This window comes from Lepus europaeus, chromosome 13 (assembly GCF_033115175.1).
Source record: "Lepus europaeus isolate LE1 chromosome 13, mLepTim1.pri, whole genome shotgun sequence".
NCBI classification, from domain to species: Eukaryota; Metazoa; Chordata; class Mammalia; order Lagomorpha; family Leporidae; genus Lepus; species Lepus europaeus.
Window position 1 is genome coordinate 97001649 of NC_084839.1, and position 17580 is coordinate 97019228.

General features: G+C 44.6%; 1 long non-coding RNA gene across 2 annotated transcripts in view; it reads right to left on the bottom strand.

Moving 5' to 3' along the window:
- The window catches only part of LOC133772919 (uncharacterized), a 120631-nt gene that overhangs the window by 87509 nt on the left and 15542 nt on the right, over window positions 1-17580 (bottom strand). The window lies entirely within an intron of this gene.

Consider the following 17580-nt stretch of genomic DNA (forward strand, 5'->3'; position numbering starts at 1 on the left):
AAACTTTTTTTTTTTTGAGAGCCAGAGATAGGGGACAGAGAAAGAACATACAAAAGCCAGAGAGTGCGGCTCACTCACCCATATGCCTGAGTCGTCTGGGAGCTAGGAACTCAGTCCAGGTCTGCTCTGTGTGTCACAGGATAGTGATACTTCCCACCCCACCCACCCTCCATCATCTCTTGCCTCCAAGATGCATTGGCAGGAAACCGGATCAGAAGCAGAGGAGCTGGGACTCAAGCAGGCACTCTGATGTGGGGTGTGGGCATCCCAAGCTGCTGCTGAGTCTGCTGTGCCACCACGCCTGCCCCTATTTCCTATGTTTCACAAACGCCATAAAGGATGCTCCACCACTAAGTCCTTCTCATGTCCTCATCACGGCTGCCTTCAGTGACATGCGTTAACAGGAACCCGAAGTCAAGAGCCGGAGCCAGGCACTGAACCCTTCTACTCCAATAAATGGGACACAGGCATCTTAACCATTGGGCTAAATCCCTACCCCCTTACTATTTTTAAGTGTGCATTTCAGTAGTGTTCAGTATGAGTGCATTCATATTGTTGTGCAACAGAGATCTCTCTAGAACCTTCCTCTTGTCAAACTGAAACTCCATACCCATTAAATAACAACACATTTTGGGGCTGGCGCTGTGGTGCAGCTGGTAAAGCTGCTACCTGTGGTGCTGGCATCCTATGTGGGTGCTGGTTCGAGTCCTGGCTGCTCCACTCCTGATCCAGCCCTCTGCTATGGCCTGGGAAAGCAGTGGAAGATGGCCCAAGTCCTTGGGCCCCTGCACCCATGTGGGAGACCTGGAAGAAGCTCCTGGCTCCTGGCTTCAGATTGGCCCAGCTCCTGCCATTGCAGCCATCTGGGGAGTGAACCAGTGGATGGAAGATCACTCTCTCTCTCCCCCTCTGCCTCTCTGTAACCCTGCCTTTCAAATAAACAAATAAATCTCAAAAAAATAATAACACATTTTCCCTCCTCCTAGTAGCTGGCAGCTGCCATCCTACTTTATGTTTTTATGAGTCTGACTGCTACTGGTCTAAGTGGAATTATATGGTATTTATCTTTTTGTGTCTGGGTTGTTTCCTTAGCATCATGTCCTCAAGGTTTTGTTCATGTGATAGATTACATTAGTTTGTTTTTGAATGTTGAACCAGCCCAGCATACCTGGGATGAATCTTGTTCAATTCAGTTGTGAGTATTTTGCTGAGAATTTTGGATCCCTGAGATTCTGGTTTGTAGTTTCTTGTAATATTTCGTCTGGTTTTGGTATTAAGGAAATGCATGAGCTAGGCAGTGTTCTCTCTGCTGCCATCTTCTGGAAGAGATTTGCTATGATTTCTTTCGTGGCTGTTTAGCAGAATTCACCAGTGAACCCATGAAAGCCCAGTGTTTTCTGTTTGGCAATGTTATCAATTATTCAGTTTCTTTGACAAGGACCTGCTTCTTCTTGTGTGAGTTTTTGATGATTGATTCTTTCAAAGGATCACACCATTTTATTTAGGCTATCAAATGTGTAGATACAGAATTCTTAATATTCCTTATTGTCCTTTTGATATCTAGGTATTTGCAGTGATGCACCTTCTTTCATTTCTGATATTAATAATTCTGTCTTCTTTCCCTTTGTTCCCTTGCTTTTCCCTTTCTCTCTTTTTTCCTTTTCTTCCTTCTGCTTACCTTGGATTTATTATTTTTTCTTTTTCTAGTTTCCTTAGATCTTTCATCTTTTCTTCTATATGCATTCAATTCTACAAATTTCCCTTTAAGCACTGCTTTTGCTTCTCCCAAATTTTGACAAACTGTTCACTTAGTTCAAAATATTTAAATTCTCTCTTGTGATTTCTTCTTTAACCCAGGGTTACTTAGCAGTGTGTAGTTTCATCTCTAAGTACTTCCTGGTTTTCCAGGTATCTTTCTGTTATTGGTTTCTAGTCCAATTCCTTTGTGGTCTGAGGACATATGTTCTCTAATTTGTACTTCAGAGAATGTGTTGAGCTGTGTTTTGTAGCACGGGCATAGCCTGTCCCCATGTGGCCTTGGGGAGAGTGTGCACTCTGCTGTTACTAGGTGAGGTAGTGTTCAGGTGGCCATTATGTCCAGTTAATTGCCGGTGTTTTGAGCTTATGTATGTCCTTACTGGGTTTCTGTCTGCTGGATCTCTCCATTTCTGATAGAGAAACAGAGCTGTTGAAGTCTTCAAGTATGGTGGTGGTTCCATGTATTTATCCTTGTAATCCTGCCAGGTTTAGTTCATGAATGTGGAGCTTTGTTGTTTTGTACATAACACATGAAGCATTATTAAGTCTTCCTAGAGAATTAACCTCCTATCATGTAAAGTCCCTTGATCGCTGATAATGTTCTTTGCTCTGCAGTCAGCTCTCTCTGAAATTAATATAGTTATTGTAACTTTCTTTTCTTTTGTATTAGCATGGTATATCTTTCCCCATCCCTTTATTTTTATTCTCTATGTGTCTTTACACATATGGGTTTCTCGTAGACCATGCATAGTTGGGTCTTGAATCTTCATACATATTGACTTTCTCTTGGTCTTATTTTTTGTTCCTATTTTTATGTTTTGCAATTTTTCAGGCTTTTGTAGTTTCAACTGCACATTTCATATGATTTTCTTTCCTTTCTATGTGTATTAACTATATTTTTTTGCTTTTCTTTTAGTTGCTACCCCAGAGTTTGCAATATACATTCACAACTAATCCATGTCCACTTTATTTTTTATAAAGAATTATGTATACTTAATATATGCTAAACTGATCTTATATATATATGTATATATATATAAAGATAATTGAAAATGAATCTTGATGTGAATGGAAAGGGAGAGTGAGCGGGAGATGGGAGGGGTGCGGGTGGGTGGGAAGTTATGGGGGGGGAAGCAATTGTAATCCATAAGCTGTACTTTGGAAATTTATATTTCTAAATAAAAGATTAAAAAAATTATGTAAGTGACAGAGACAGAAAGAGGCAGAGAGAGAGAGAGAGAGAGAGAGAGAGAGAGAGAGAGAGAGAGAGACTTTCATCCACTGGTTCACTCCCTAAATGGTGCCAACGGTGAGGGTTGGACCAAGCCAAAGTCAGGAGCCAGGAGCCAGGGGCCAGGAGTTCAGTCCAGGTCTCTCATGTGGGTGATGGGAACCAAGCACTTGGCCATCTTTTATTGCCTTCCCAGGCATACTAGCAGGAAGCTGGATTGGAAGCATGGAGTAGCTGGAACTCAACCAGTGCTCGCAGTTCACTTTCATAAAATACGATGCCATTTCACAGGTGCTTTGTAAAAGCCAAGTACCTTCATATCATATCTTACAATCACAAAACAGTCCTGATTCCTCTCTCTTCCCCTGTGTCTTTGTTGCCATTTATTTCACCTATGAGCAAACTATAACAATCAGGTGGAGCATTGGTATTGTTTTGAACAAACTGTTATCTGTTAGATTGACAAATGGAAAAATAAATTTTTTTACATTCATTTATTCCTTCTCTCATTCTCTCTTCTTTATGTAGATCTGAGTTTCTGACCTGTATTAATTTCCTTTGTTTTAACATTTCTTGTGAAGCAGGTCTAATGGCAACAAATTCCTCTGTTTTTATTTGCCTGAGAAAGTTCTTATTTCTCTTTCATTCTTGAAGTATAACTGATCAGGATAGCAGATGGGTCAGGTTTTTCTTTCAACATTTCAAGTTTGTATTCCATTTTCTCCTTGCTTGGCTGGTGTTGAAGGAGAAGTCATATGTAATTGTTATCTTTGCTCCCCTACAGGTATACTTTTTTTTCCTCTGACTATTTTTGGGGTTCATGCCATCCCCCATTTTTTATTTTCTGCAATCTGAGTATAATTTTGGGATGGGGTAGTGGTTTGTTTTCCATTTTTATTTATTCCAGCTGGTGTTATCTGACCTAGCTCTGTGGTATGGTGTCTGAAATTAATGTGGGGAGATTCTGTTGACAAGTGCTCAAGCTCAGAGAGTGTTCACTCAGCTGAGTCCAGTTTACCAATGAGCCTATGAAATGATCCCTGTATTTCTGTTACATTGTTTTGATCTCTACTATTTTCTTTTTTCAAAAAAAGATTTATTTGTTTATTCATTTGATAGGCAGAAAAACAGAGAGAGAAAGAGAGAGAGAGAGAAGTCGTCTGTCTACTGGGTGACTGCCCAAATGGTCACAGCAGCCAAGGCTAGGTCAGACAGAAGCCAGGGGCCAGGAACTCCATCTAGGTCTCCCACGTGGGTGACAGGGCCCACACTGCCTTCCCGGTGCATTGGCACAGAGCTAGATCAGAGCAGAGCAGCAGGGACTCCAGCTCTGCCATGGGATGCCAGCGTCACAGGTGGAATCTTAACAGATTGTACAGCAACACCGGGCTCCCTCCATTATCTCTTTCTTTCTTTCTTTCTTTTTTTTAGAATGTCCACCTCTGCTTAGATTACCACTTGCTCTTGCATGTTGTCTACTTTTTCTATTAGAGTCCATCAGATGTCCACCAACCGATGACTAGATAAAGAAATTATGGTATGTTTACACTATGGTATACTACTTAGCTGGTAAAAAAGGATGCAATGCTTTCTTTTGCAACAAAATGGATGTAACCGGAAACCATATGCTTGGTGAAATAAGCCAGTCCCCAAAAGACAAATACTATTATTTTACCTGATCTGTGGTAACGAATGGAGCACCAAAAATGTAATGCAAAAGAGTGAAACTGACATTTTGAGCTTCGATGATTGTTTACAGCCCTTGTCTCTACTGCTGAGGAACAGTGTTTTTTTCTTCATCCCATTTGTTCAACTCATTACTTAGCACAGGGTTAATTTTATGAGTATAAAGTAATCTGAAAGTAGATCACTGTAAAAATGAAGGGGAGGTGGCGGCTCTGTGGTGCAGCGGTGAAAAGCCCCTGCCTGCAGCTCCTGTATCCCATATGGGCGCTGGGTCCAGTCTAGGCTACTCCCTGCAAATGTTCCTTGGAAAGCAGCAGAAGATGGCCCAAGAGCTTGAGTACCTACACCCACGTAAGAGATCCGGAAGAAACTTCTTGCTCCTGGCTTCAGATTGGCACAGCTCCAGCCATTCCAACAATCTGAGGAATGAACCCACGGATGGAAGACCTCTCTCTCGGTCTGGAACTCTGCCTCCCAAATAAATAAATAAATCTATCTTTTCTTTTTCCTTTTTAAAGAAAATGGTATTAAGAGAGGAGACCTAATAGGAGGTATTTAACTTATGAGAGCTCCACCCCCATGAATGGATTAACACCATTCTTGTGGGAGTGGGTTGTTACCAAGAGAGGGAGTTCAGCCTCTTTCTTCTCTCACACTGTGTTGCTCTTCTGCCTTCTGCCATGAGGTGACAGAGCGTGAAGGACCTCATCAGATCTCAGCATTGCTCTCTTGCACTTCCACAATGGTGAGCCAAATCTTTTTCTATGGTTCATAATTTACAATAAGTGGTATCCTATTGGAAGAAAATAGACCAGGGAAGAAAATTGGTACTAGAAGTGGCACTATTTTAACCTATACCCCAGAATGTGGAAGAACCTTTGGAGGGGGTAATGGGCAGAGACTGGAAGAATTTGGAAGCTCAGACCAGAACAAGCCTAGGTGACCACCAATGCTGCATTAAGGATCATTCTGGTGACAGCTTAGTAGAAGAAAAAGCTATGGGGAAAGTCTGGAGGTCCTGAAGGATGACATGAGTGGCCACGATCATGGACAGCAAAGGCCAATCTGAGGAGACCTCAGGGGAACTGGGGAATCAAGTACTAGAAATTGAGGTAAAGCCCATCCTTGTTGCCAAGATCTTGGCAGAATTTTGTCCATGTCCTTGGACCTTGTGGGATGCAGAGCACTAAACAGATGAACTAGGGCATCTGGTAAACAATTATCTAACCAACAAAGCATTCAGTCTACCATGGGACTGCTTTTAACCACACACAGTGAGATGCAAGTGGGAAGAACTGACTTAAGTTGGAATTGATAATTAAAAGAGCAGTAGAATGGGAAGACTTGGAAATTTTGCAGCCTGGCCACGTAAAACATGAAAAGGTGTGTTCAGGGGAGCAAAGCAGGGATGTGGCCAAGTGACAGTTACCAAGTAGACAAGTGAACAGGGGCAAATCTAGGCAGTGGGAGACTGACCTCAGAGGCATTTCAGAGATCCTTCAGCTGCTCCTCCCAGCTCTGGCTAAGCAATCTAGGAGGGCAGAGTATCTCAGGGAAGGGGCCTGGGTGCCCTCCATGGGCCTCCTGTGTTCTGGTGTAGCGTTCCTTGGCTGTCTCGGTCTTGACTCATTCAGACCTACTTATGACTTGGCCTGTGCTACGGAAGGTACAACTGATAAACCGTGGTGACATCCACAAGGTACAGAAAGCAAGAACTGTGGGTCCATGGCTCCCTCTGCTTGGATTTCACAGGATGCTCTGGAAAGCCTGAGGGCCCAGACAGAGACTTGTCTCGGGGATAGAGCCACCACAGCCAGCCTCTGCCAAGGCAATGCTTCAGGGACCTGTATGAGTGGGGTCACCTCCAAGACACCAGAGCCATATGGTTACCACTGTGCGATGCCGGGCTTGGGGAGAGCTGCAGGCATGAGGCCCAAGCCGAGCGAGCTGCTGGGTGGACTGAGCCTAACAAAGCTATAGGTGTGCCGGTGCCCAGGATTCCATACATGAATCCAGGGAGGCTGTTCTCCAGCTTTAAGATTTAATGCTGTTTTGCTGTGGAGTTTTGGACTTACCTGGAACCAGTTATATCTTTTGCCCTGCCTACTGCTTCTTTTCAGGAGGAATGTCTGTCCTATGCCTGTCCCACCACTCTTATTTTGGAAATGTCTTGATTTGCTTGCACTGGATCGCAGCTGTAGGGCATTGGCTTCAGGATGAGGGTCACCTGTCATCTGATTTAACTGAGACTTTCAACTTCATGTTGGAAGAAGTTAAGATTTTCCAGGCTACTAGGATGGAAGGAATGTATTTTGCATGTGAGAAGGGCATGAGTTTTGTGGAGCCAGAGGTTCCAAGTTTGCCCCCTCCAAAACTTATGCTGAGCTTAATTGCCATTGTAACAGAATCAAGAGATTGTGCTTAATGGGAGCCATGAGGGCTCCAGCTCATGGATGAGTTAAGGCCAGGATCACAGGAGTGGGTTGGTTATCATGGGGGATGGTTGGTGTTTGCCCTCCTTGTCTTATCTCTTAGGTGCTCTCTTGCTCTCTTGCCTTTTGACCATGAAGGTCCATGCCACTTTCCGGCACAATGGTCATGGACTTCCCCGTCTCCAGGACCATGAGCCAAACACACTTGTACACTGCATAATTTACCCACCCCTAGCATCTTACTACAGCAGTAGAAAAAGGGCTCAGACAGTCATGTACTTAAAAATGAGCGTAAGCCAAAACTTAGTCTGAAAAGTTCAATGTCTTTTTAGGTGATACGTAAAACATTTTTAGTATGTGAACACGGTCTGTGGAAAGCTTCAGGATAAGGATAATCAACAGTGTTACCAGGATCCTAACTAGTTATTGACCGAACCTCTTGTAAGAAAGGACCCCCACAAAACACACCAAACACTGGAGTTAGAGGAATGTTTATGATCAGGTGGCAGAAGCCTGACGGGCCAGTAGAGAGGGCAAGAGGGTAAGAGAGAGGAGGAGAGTGTAAGAGAGATTGAGAGAGAGAGAGAGAGAGACATGTACAGAACAGATCCTGTTAATCCTATGTCCCAACTGGGAGCCAAATAGAAAGTAACAGAAGAGGCTTTAAGGCCTTTCCAGTTAGGAGTCCCAGGCCTAGCCATCTCTTCACAGGGTACATCCTAAGGGGATGTGCACCTCCTTGCGGAAGGCACCCTTTGACTTCCATTACCTAGCTGGCCTGGGAGGAGAGCTGGCCAGGTAAGGCAGGTGGCAACTGTAACAGGAAATTTCACTTTTGCCCGCAATGTTGCTGACCCTACTTGGCCGTCCCCTCAGCAGTGGTGGTTACTTTGGAAGCTGGGCTGAGTGCAGGGCTTTTCAGCTCAGAGCCAGTGAGGGCTGTGGCTCCGACCTGAAGTCCTTGGACTCCAGCACAGTTCCATTTCCAGTGATCCAACTCTGGGCTGGCAGAGCTGCCAGGGCTCCTCATAAGCTGACTTCTGCTGAGGCCCTGGCTTTCCCTATAAACCAATGCAGTGGACTAGGCTGTTGGGTCTCCTTGATGGCAGATTGTTAAAGTTGATATCTTCCTGAGAGGATTCGTTCTGAGAGAAGGAGCATGGTGGGGCCAAGAGGTGCGGCATCACCACACAGACCCCGAGAGTCGGGTGAAAGCGGGCCAGAGGTGAGCAGTCCGCATACTCATTTGTTTCACTTGCTACAGCTGCTTATATATCCAAAGCAGCCAATCCGGTCCAGGGGCAGTCTATGCTCTAACCAATCACAGCCTGTCGCCGGGCAGTTTCCAAAGCCATCCAATCACAGCCTGTTGCCAGTTAGGCTCTGTTGCCAGGCAGTTTCTGAAACGATCCAATCACGGCCTGTTGCCAGTCAGGCTCTGCTGTCTTGTGGCTTCTGAAGCCATCCAATCATGGCCCATTGCCAGGCAGTTTCTGTTGTCAGTGGCCTTCTTGGCATGACCTTCTCACCTCAGTGGCCTATCTTGGCATGACTTTTCACCTTCTCATTCCACCACAGCAGATCACTGTACAGAGCAGACTTCATTGGCCTGCCACCTATCTTTACATTGCTTCTGATGCCTAGCTTTCTTTTCCTCCTGGTTTTTGTTAAAGCAAACCAGATGATGCAAGTCAAGGGGGTGCTCAAGTCCCATCTCTAATCTTTGGTGGCCTAAACTAGAAGTCTATAGTGACAGACACGTTCTGATAGCAGTTTTTTCTGTGAGGTAGACAATGCCCATGAGGAAAACTATGTCCTCACTTTAAAGCTTTTTCTCGGGGCCAGTGCTGTGGTGTAGCAGGTGGAGCCACCACCTGCTGTGCCGGCACCCCATATGGGTGCCGGTTCAAGCTCTCTGCTATGTCCTGGGAAAGCAGTAGAAGATGGTCCAGGTTCTTGGGACCCTGCACCCACATGGGAAACCCGGAAGAAGCTCCTAGCTTCAGATTGGTGCAGCTCTAGCTGTTGTGGGCATCTGAGGAATGAACCAGCTCATGGAGGACCTCTCTCTCTACCTCTGCCTCTCTGTAACTCTTTCAAATAAACAAATAAAATCTTTTAAAAAATGCTTTCTCTCCCTTTGTTCAGTCTGCAAAGGAGGTTGTTCCTGTTTACTGTGCCCATGGCGAAGTAAATCTAGCCGTGAAATCATAATTTAAGCTCTCATTTTGGCTATGTTTTTATTACAGAAAATGTTAGCCATCCCTTTTATAAGATCCAAAGATCAAGCTGTCCATCCTGGAGAGTCCTTCAGTACAGTCAGTTTCCGATCTTAAAGCGAATAGAGTAATGAGGGAGAAAGTCCCAGATCACTTACTGAAATAGCAATATCAAATGAAAACATAGCAAGCAATTTCAACCTAGATAACAACTTATGAAAACATTTAACAGAAGGTCCAATGCCTTCTATAAATTTTAAGAATACGTTTATTTGGAAACATCTTTTTAATATCTAACATAGTGTAGCTTGTATGACCAGCAAACCCAAGTACAAACACATAAAATCATTTTAGTTTCTTTAGTTTTCTCCAGTCCTTGGAATTTACCCAAAGGAAATTAAATTGGCAAATAAAAGAGCGGTCTGCACCTTAATGTTTATTGCAGCTCAATTCACAATAGCTAAGACCTGGAATCAACCTAAATGCCCATCAACAGTAGACTGGATAAAGAAATTATGGGATATGTACTCTATAGAATACTATACAGCAGTAAAAAACAATGAAATCTGGTTATTTGCAACAAAATGGAGGAATCTGGAAAACATCATGCTGAGCCAAATAAGCCATTCCCAGAGGGACAAATATCATAAGTTCTCCCTGATTGGTAACAACTAACCAAAAAAGGAAACCTATTGAAGTGAAATGGACACCATGAGAAACAGTGACTTGATCAGCCTAGTCCTGATTGTCGAGGAACAACTTAATACTTTATCTCTTTTAGTATTTTTTTGTTCTACTTAATACTATTGGTTGAACTCTGTAATTAACACATAATTACTCATAGGTATTTAAATTTAACTGAAAAGTTATCCCTGTTAAATGTAAGAGTGGGAAAAAGAGAGGGAGGAGATGTAAAATTTGGGACATGCTCAATTGGACTTGCCCCAAATGGTAGAGTTGGAAATGTGCCAGGGGATTCTAATCCAATCCCATCAAGGTGGCATGTACCAATGCCATCTTGCTAGTCAAAGTGATCAGTTTCAGTTCACAATTGATCATAATGATAGGATTAAGAGTCAAAGGGATCACATAAACAAGACTAGTGTCTGCTAATACTAACTGATAGAATTAAAAAGGAGAGAACGATCCAACATGGGAAGCGGGATACACAGTAGACTCATAGAATGGCAGATGTCCTAAACAGCACTCTGGCCTCAGAATCAGCCCTTAAGGCATTTGGATCTGGCTCAAGAGCCCATGAGAGTATTTTAGGCATGGAAAGCCAAGACACCATGGCAAAAAAAAAAAAAACCTAAATGAAAGATCTCTGCAAGTGAGACCCCAGTGGAAAGAACGGGCCATCAAAGAAGGAGGTACCTTTCTCTGAAGGGAGGAGAGAACTTCTACTTTGACTATGACCTTGTCTAAAGAAGATCGGAGTTGGAGAACTCAAAAGGCTTCCATATCCTTGGCAACCCATGACAAGAGCCTCGGGTGATTACTGACGCCATAAACAAGAGTGTCAACTGTTAAGTCAACAACAGGAGTCACTGTGCACTTACTCCATCCACATGTAGGATCTCTGTCCTTAATGTGTTGTACAATGTGAATTAATGCTATAACTAGTACTCAAACAGTACTTTACATTTTGTGTTTCTGTGTGGATGCAAACTGTTGAAATCTTTACTTAATTTATAGTATATTGATCTTCTGTATATAAAGAGAATTGAAAATGATTCTTGATGTGAATGGGATGGGAGAGGGAGCGGGAGATGGGAGGGTTGTGGGTGGAAGGGAATTTATGGGGGGGAAAAAGCCACTGTAATCCAAAAGCTGTACTTTGGAAACTTATATTTATTAAATAAAAGTGTAAAAACAAAAGCTTACACAGGATGAGGGGGGAGAAAAATGAAAATTAACTCTAAAATTTAAAATGATTTTAATAAATAAAAAGTAGAAGAAAATAATAAAGATAATTAAACAAAAAAGATATAATTTAGAAGACACATAAAAATAAAGGCTGGATTTAAGGATGGAGTGGTGAGTTCTTTTCTAAAGGCTAATAAAATAGAAAGAATTCTGACAACAAAGAACACTCCCAAAACATAAGAATTCCTTCCTAAACATTGGTACTCTTTCCTGTAAAACTCTGTAGCTAGGAATACACCCCCTTTATGTTTAACAGACTACACAGTGTGACTTCCTTTTCCCTCCACAATATTTTAAATGAGAATAGTTATAATGTCCAATACAGAAACCCAAAGACCCCACCCATTTCCTAAAGACATCTAAACAAACTAAAAGACAGCAAGATTCTTTTACATAAGAAATAAATTATCATGATACCACAAAGTTATCCACGGGGTCAGTGTAATCCCTATCAAAATTCTAATGATTTTTTAAGATTTATTTATTTATTTGAAGGGAAGCATGAGAGAGAGAGAAGGAGAGGGGGAGAAAAGGATCTTACATTTGTTGGTTCCCTCCCCAAATGGCCACAATGGTCAGGATTGGACCAGAACAAAGCCAGGAGCCAGGAATTCCATCCAGGCCTCAATGTGACCAGCAAGGACCCCAGTACTTGGGACAGCCTCAGCTGATTTTCCAGGATCAGAAGTGGTGCAGCCAGGACCTGAACCGGCACACATATGGGATGCCATTGTTACAGGCAGTGGTTTAACCTACTGAGCCACAACACTGGCCGCCTCTAATGATATTATTCACAGAAAAAATTCTAACATCTAAAACTCATATGGAGCCGGCGCCATGGCTTAACAGGCTAATCCTCCGCTTTGTGGCGCCAGCACACCGGGTTCTAGTCCCGGTCGGGGCGCCCGATTCTATCCCGGTTGCCCCTCTTCCGGGCCAGCTCTCTGCTATGGCCCGGGAAGGCAGTGGAGGATGGCCCAAGTCCTTGGACCCTGCACCCGCATGGGAGACCAGGAGAAGCACCTGGCTCCTGGCTTCAGATCAGCACGATGCGCCGGCCGCAGCGGCCATTGGAGGGTGAACCAACAGCAAAAAGGAAGACCTTTCTCTCTGTCTCTCTCTCTCACTATCCACTCTGCCTGTGTAAAAAAAAAAAAAAAAAAAAAAAACCTCATATGGAACCACCAAAGACTCCAAAGTCCTGCCCCACAGCAGGCAGCATAAGGGGCCATTTGTACTTTTACTTATACTGATAAAAAAGGATGTCTTTGTGAATATAAACTACATCAGACACAGTGCACTGATTGATGAGACTGAGAGCCATAAGGAAGAGGCAAGCTCTTCTTTGGGAAAAGCCATAAGGAAGAGGGGTGACAGTTGTAGAGGGAGCTGATCTGGAACCCCCACTGCAAGGCTGATGCTCTGCTAGTTTCTGCCTCCCTAACACAGCAGCACAGGCCAGGGAGGAAGAAACAGAAGATGCCGGAGAATCATCAGTACAAAAGGAAAATGTGTCTGCCAGTTTGGGAGAGAAAACCTTTACTGGAGAAGGAAATGGATTAAGTTAATATAACTGAAAACTGAGAGGACCAGGAGACAAATCTTAGAGATTCCATCAATTCTTAACTTAAATATAGGAATGCATTTTACAGTCCCAGAAGAGAGCTAGTAACAGCCCAAAGACTGGTTTGTCTGTGTGTTCATTTCATGTTCTAGTAGACATTGTGTTGGGGATATGAGAGAGGGAGGCTTAACAGACAACCTTTTCCGAGTCCCTTCTAGAGGGACCCAGTTTTCCAGCCGATGGCTCCCTCTGCTGGAAGCTGTGGACGTGCAGCCTGCACCTCTTGGAAATCACTCTAGTCACCTGGCTCCCCCAAGTCCTTGTGTGACTCCTCGGGATGGGGAGGGTGCCGAAACCAGTGCATGCCATAGAGGGGGTGCCTTCTTTGTTAGAGGATGTCATGCTCTGATGCCTTCTTCCTCACAGAAACGTGCTAACCCTCAGGCTTTTACACACTCTGACCTCCACAGTGCCCTTTTGCCATCATTATCTAATATTGAGCTCAGTATTTCTGTGGTGGAGTGAGAAGGCCATGCCAAGGTGGCCACTGGCAAGCGAGCATCAGTTACTAAGGAATGGCTTTGGAAACTGCCTGGCAACAGGCTGTGATTGGATGGCTTTGGAAACTGCCTGGCAACAGGCTGTGATTGGATGGCTTTGGAAACTGCCTGGCAACAGGATGTGATTGGATGGCTTTGGAAACTGCCTGGCAACAGGCTGTGATTGGTTGGGGCATAGACCTCCCCTTGACCGGATTGGCTGCCTTGGCTATATAAGATGTTGTACCAACTGAAATAAACGAGTCTGCCAGCTGCTCACTTCAAGCCTGCTTTCACCCGACTCCCGGGGTCTGTGTGGTGACTCCACGCCTCTTGCCCCACCACGCTGCTCCTCTCAGAAACCAACCCACTGCAACATTGTTGAGAAATCAACGGCAACATCTGGCGCAACAACAACGTGACTGAGAGAAAGACAGAGTGTCTGTGGGACTCGGCGAGGTCCCCCCTGGATTTCGGCAAGTAGGCCCCTCAGTGTTTTGTGTGCTGTTCGGTTCTGTGAGGGTGAGCACAGAACCCCCTCCTACGCCCCTTTCCTTGTCCTTGTCCTCGGTCTAAGTGACCCCAGGTTAGCACACACCGCCCAGAAGCGTACGTCGCTTCTCGGCTCCTCCTTTTACTTTCGGTTCGCCCGGCGAATTCACATAAGGGACTGACCATCCCAGAATTCGGAACCAAGTCATCTTCCCTCACTGAGAGAGGTGACGCTCTGGAGACACCGTGTGGGCATACGGCCTTGACCTAACAAATCAAGGAAGTCCCCACTAAGCACAGGACATACGTACGATCTGATACACCACTGTCTGTCTAACGTAGGGAAACCTCCTGCAAAATGCCATCCACAGCTGAGGTGCTAGGGATTTGCTTTGTTATGGCAGCAGTGCTGTGCGTGTCTTTCCTTTGGCTAGAGTTGGCATACCATGCCACTCTTAAGCACTCAGACATGGGAAAGATACGACCCTCTCAGAAGCGCACACAGATTATCAAACATAGTGAATCTGTGAGTGATAAGAGCCTGTCACTCCAGGCATCTGTCTCACCGACAACAGTTGATGACTTAAGGAGAAAGAGCTCAGACAGTGAAAACGACAACATAGCATACAAGGTAGCAAACAATGTAGCTAACAAGGTAGCAAACAAGGTAGCAATGCCTAGTCAGCACCCCCCACATACCAGTGGGATGAACTGTCTGAGACAGTAAGAAATTTACAATTCCTGGGTTTGTCTATTGCCACAGAAAAGATACAACATTTTCCTCCCTCTCAATTCTTGGGTTATCAAATCTCCTCCCATATATCTCCAATGGACCCAAACCTAAAAGTCAAGCATAAATACTCACTTAATGAACTTCAGTAACTATGTGGCCAAATCTGTTGGCTGAAGCCCTTCCTTCCCCTAACACCTGCAGAACTTAGACCGCTATACGATTTACTGACTAAGGAAAACAGCCCTTCCTCAAAAATCACATTGACACCAGCAGTCAAATCCACTATAGAAAAGATTAACACCCAGTTGTCAAATTTAAAAACCTTTAGATATGACCCTCAGGTGCCTCTATTTGCCATAACCATATCTACGCTCAAGGTCCCCTTAGGAGTTATTTGGCAACAACACGGACCTCTTTTTTGGGTGCACATAGCCTGGAGCGATTGTCGTAAAATAGTAAATAAAGTAGATGCCATCCTTATGATGGGACTTAAGATATTATGCCTATAAGATATTTAACACAGAGCCAGCCACAGTGGTCCTACCACTATCACAATTGGAACTGTCAACATTGATGCAGAATAGCATGCTCTTTCATACTTTAATGATAAATTTCCCAGTACAGGTTGACAATCACCTGCCAACAGACAGGCTACTCCAGACACTAAAAACCTTAGAAATAGACTATCCAAAACATGCTTTCCCTGCTAATCAACCTATACCCATGGCACCATGTGCGTTTACGGATGCCAACAAGTCACTCTTTGGAATAGTGATCAAATCTTTAACAGAAAAAGATAAGATCCATGTAGAACCCCACGGGGGATCAGTACAGTTGGGAGAAATAAAAGCAATAGTCAAGGTTCTACTCCTTAGCCAAGATGGACCGGTAAATATATTTTCGGACAGCAAATACTCAGTACAGGTAGCAAAGATGATCCCTTTTGCAGTCTTTTTTTTTTTTTTTTTTTTTTTTTTTTTTTTTTTTTGACAAGCAGAGTGGACAGTGAGAGAGAGACAGAGAGAAAGGTCTTCCTTTTGCCGTTGGTTCACCCTCCAATGGCCGCCGCGGTCAGCGCACTGCAGCCGGCGCACCGCGCTGATCCGATGGCAGGAGCCAGGGGCTTCTCCTGGTCTCCCATGGGATTCAGGGCCCAAGCACTTGGGCCATCCTCCACTGCACTCCCTGGCCACAGCAGAGAGCTGGCCTGGAAGAGGGGCAACCGGGACAGGATCGGTGCCCCAACCGGGACTAGAACCTGGTGTGCCGGCGCCACAAGGCGGAGGATTAGCCTAGTGAGCTGCGGCGCCGGCCCAACCCCCTTTTGCAGTCTTTAACCCGACCAATAAGCCAATTGACCAGATGTTCACAACACTTAAAGAGCTAACTGAGAACAGAAAATACCCATGGTATATCTCACACATAAGATCACATACTGGGTTACATGGCTTTATTTTCCAAAGCAACAGAAATGTTGATCATCTTATCTCCTGCAACATGGCTTCCATTGGACACTTAGAACAAGCCCATATTTTACACCAAAAATGTCATATGTCAGCAAGCAACATAAAATTGCTTTTCCCAGAGCTAACAATGAGCCAATGCAAACACCTAGTGCACGCTTGCAAGAATTGTGCACCCCAAGCCCCATTAGGCCCACTGCAACAAGCAGGAGTGAACCCACGAGGCCTTGCTCCTAATAAGCTATGGCAAGTGGGCATCACCCACATTAACTCCTTTGGTAAACTTAAGTTTGTCCATGTGATGGTAGATACTTATTCAAAGGCTGTATTTGCATCAGCCCAATCTGGAGAAAAGGCTAGTAATGTGATAAAGGCGGTTAAATCAGCCATGCTGGTCCTTGGTGTCCCCTGGACAATAAAGACTGATAACGGGCCAGCGTATATATCACAGGAATTTAATTCCTTCCTGAAATCTTGGAACATACAGTCTGCCACAGGTATCCCATACAACCCACAGGGACAGGCAATCGTTGAAAGAAATCATAGGACGATTAAAGATCTCTTACAAAGACAAAAAAATAATCATATGCCCTCAGACCACAGCTTGCTTTGACTGAGGTCCTTTTCACTATCAATTTTCTTACTTTTGATTCCCAAGGGATCAGCCCAGCTTATAAACACTGCGGATCCTTTCCATCCCAGACCCCAGCCCCTATGGTTAGGTGGAAAGACCCCCTGACAGGAGAATGGAAAGGACCACACCCTCTGCTAACCAAAGGTCAGGATATGCTTGTGTCTTTCCAGAGAATGCGGAACAGCCCATTTGGGTACCAGCCAGAAACATCAAGCCTGCAACTGACAGCCAGCCAGCCAGAATCAGCTGAACAAGACTGAGAGTCTGCCTTGTTAGCAGACGCACCTGCCCTATCATCCTACCCTGAGGAACTGCCCATAGCCATATCTGTTATTGTTTTGTACCCCACTAGCTCTGGTCAGCCACTCAAATGGCCCACAGCCTGTGTGTGGTTGTGCCATTCCTGATAACCGTTATTCCTCATTCCTACCCCTATCTGAGCAAGCAATCCTGTGGTCTCTCGATTTGAGCGCTGGTTAGTCAATGATGGGTAAGATCCCCTAGAGGACAACCTAAGGCAGGCACAGCTGCGTACGGAGACCACATGGAAACAGGGTCAACAGTGGTATGGCCAAGAATCATGCCTCCCGTTGCTCAAAAATAAACAAAAAGGGGGAAATGTGGTGGAGTGAGAAAGCCATGCCAAGGTGGCCACTGGCAAGCGAGCATCAGTTACTCAGGAATGGCTTTGAAACCTACCTGGCAACGGAGCCTGCCTGGCAACAGGCTGTGATTGGATGGCTTTGGAAACTGCCTGGTGACAGGCTGTGATTGGATGGATTCAAAACTGCCTGGCAACAGACTGTGATTGGTTGGGGCATAGACCCATAGACCCCCCTGACCGGATTGGCTGGTCTTGGCTATGTAAGATGTTGTACCAACTGAAATAAACGAGTCTGC